This window comes from Priapulus caudatus, unplaced genomic scaffold (genome assembly GCF_000485595.1).
Source record: "Priapulus caudatus unplaced genomic scaffold, Priapulus_caudatus-5.0.1 Scaffold331, whole genome shotgun sequence".
Classification (NCBI taxonomy): Eukaryota; Metazoa; Priapulida; class Priapulimorpha; order Priapulimorphida; family Priapulidae; genus Priapulus; species Priapulus caudatus.
This window is the reverse complement of record NW_014577392.1, coordinates 287,050-288,956: the sequence shown is the minus strand read 5'-3', so window position 1 is coordinate 288,956 and position 1,907 is coordinate 287,050. Positions and strand designations below refer to the sequence as shown.

The 1,907-nt window shown below is 38.4% G+C and overlaps 1 protein-coding gene across 1 annotated transcript in view; it reads left to right on the top strand.

The window, feature by feature from the left end:
* Positions 1–903: 903 nt before the first annotated feature.
* LOC106809141 (mitotic spindle assembly checkpoint protein MAD1-like) overlaps positions 904–1,907 on the top strand; it is a gene marked incomplete in the record, with an annotated part of 31,444 nt that continues 30,440 nt past the window's right edge. Inside the window, 1 exon segment of the mRNA XM_014812114.1 lies at positions 904–992.

Genomic DNA, 1,907 nt, shown 5'->3' with positions numbered 1-1,907 from the left:
TTACATTACACATTATTATTTATGTATCTCCCCTTATGCATCATGCAGATAATCAATTAACGCTTAATCAATTAATTCATTGATTAATTATTTATTAAGTTTACATTACACATTATTATTTGTGTATCTCACGCAGATATTCAATTAACGCTTAATAAGTTAATCAATTATTTCATTGATTAATTATGATTCTCGAACTCTGGCAATAATTTTTTTCCGCGTTGTCGGGATTACCTCTAACAACTTATATATATAGGAAACTCTATAACAACTCTAACCTCCATCATGTCCTCCGTGTAGACGTATAGCAACAGGCCGGCCATCTGCGGTGATAGAGGCGGCACTTTGGTGCAAGCTATCTTTAAGGCAAATTTAATTCCATCAACGACAGCCATCTTAAGCGTGGAGCATAATCTCAAGTAGCAGCTCTGTGATGAGTTTTTGTGACTGCGAAACACGTTGTTAAGAATATTAATTAATGACGTAATTATAATAGACGCAGTTTAATTTCTTTGCGTGAATTTACCGGCTGAGTATGAAGAGAAGTATGTGAGTGAGAGTATGTGAGTGAGTATGTGAGTGTATATGTGAGTGAGTATGTGAGTGAGTATGTGAGTGAGTATGTGAGTGAGAGNCACCCCTGATATAATTATAAACATAATTATCATTATCAAGAGCTAATAAATACTAACAGGAGCTAATAATGACAAATTTGTCATTATAACCTCCTGATACTAATAATTCGATATTTATTAGCTCTTGATATTATAGCGAATTAATATTATTATATTTAAATATTAAATATTATTAAATATATTAATTATATATATATTAATGTACAATGTAAGAAGACAGGAATTTGTTAGAAGTGCAAATTGCGGACATTCTTCGATAGATGGCAGTATCGATGCACACACAAGCCGAGCGAGATTATTCAAGTTGATCTCATTTGGTTGTTGCTGATGTAAATGTTTTCCTCAGAGTCGTTATTTGTAAGTAGTGAGCTTGACTTGGATCAATAATTCTATAAATCTGTTATCTCTGACGTCTACGCAAGTTCAGTTTACCTGCTGCTACGATGTGGTTCAATCAATCTGGGTGTCACTTNGAGAGTATGTGAGTGAGTATGTGAGTATGTGAGTATGTGAGTGAGTATGTGAGTGAGAGTATGTGAGTGAGAGTATGTGAGTGAGTATGTGAGTATGTGAGTATGTGAGTGAGTATGTGAGTGAGAGTATGTGAGTGAGAGTATGTGAGTGAGTATGTGAGTATGTGAGTATGTGAGTGAGTATGTGAGTGAGAGTATGTGAGTGAAGCAAAACACGGTAGACTCACAGTTTATAGTACAAAATTCCAGCAATTACGGTTTGGTTAAAACTCAAACACTGACTTCAACCCGGCCTTCATTCACTTCCGGTAGTATCTCTATAAGCGTAAGTCGCAATAAACATAGCCTTCACTTAACACTAACTCAAACAATAACTAACCTTACAGTTATACTAACTAATTATAACATGAACCCTTACCGCAACCACCACGGGAACCACCGCCGCTTCAATTCCAGACGCTAAAACTACTATCTGCAGAGGAGCTGAACTCTATATATGAATAGGAGGTATTTCCGTTGAGGGAATTACCGAGATTATAGTAACGCTGTAGAAGGCTGTGGCGTGGCCCTGCCCTTCCGGGAAGAATTCCTCAATCAGGCATTTGTTCCAAATATACACATGCAACACACATGCATACACGTAGCACACACGTACGCACGCACGCAAGCAAGCACGCACTGTGTACGAAAGCGCGCACCGATGCGCACACATACGCGCACGCACGCACGCACGCACGCACACGCGCGCGCTTACACACACACACACACACACACACACACACACACACACACACACACA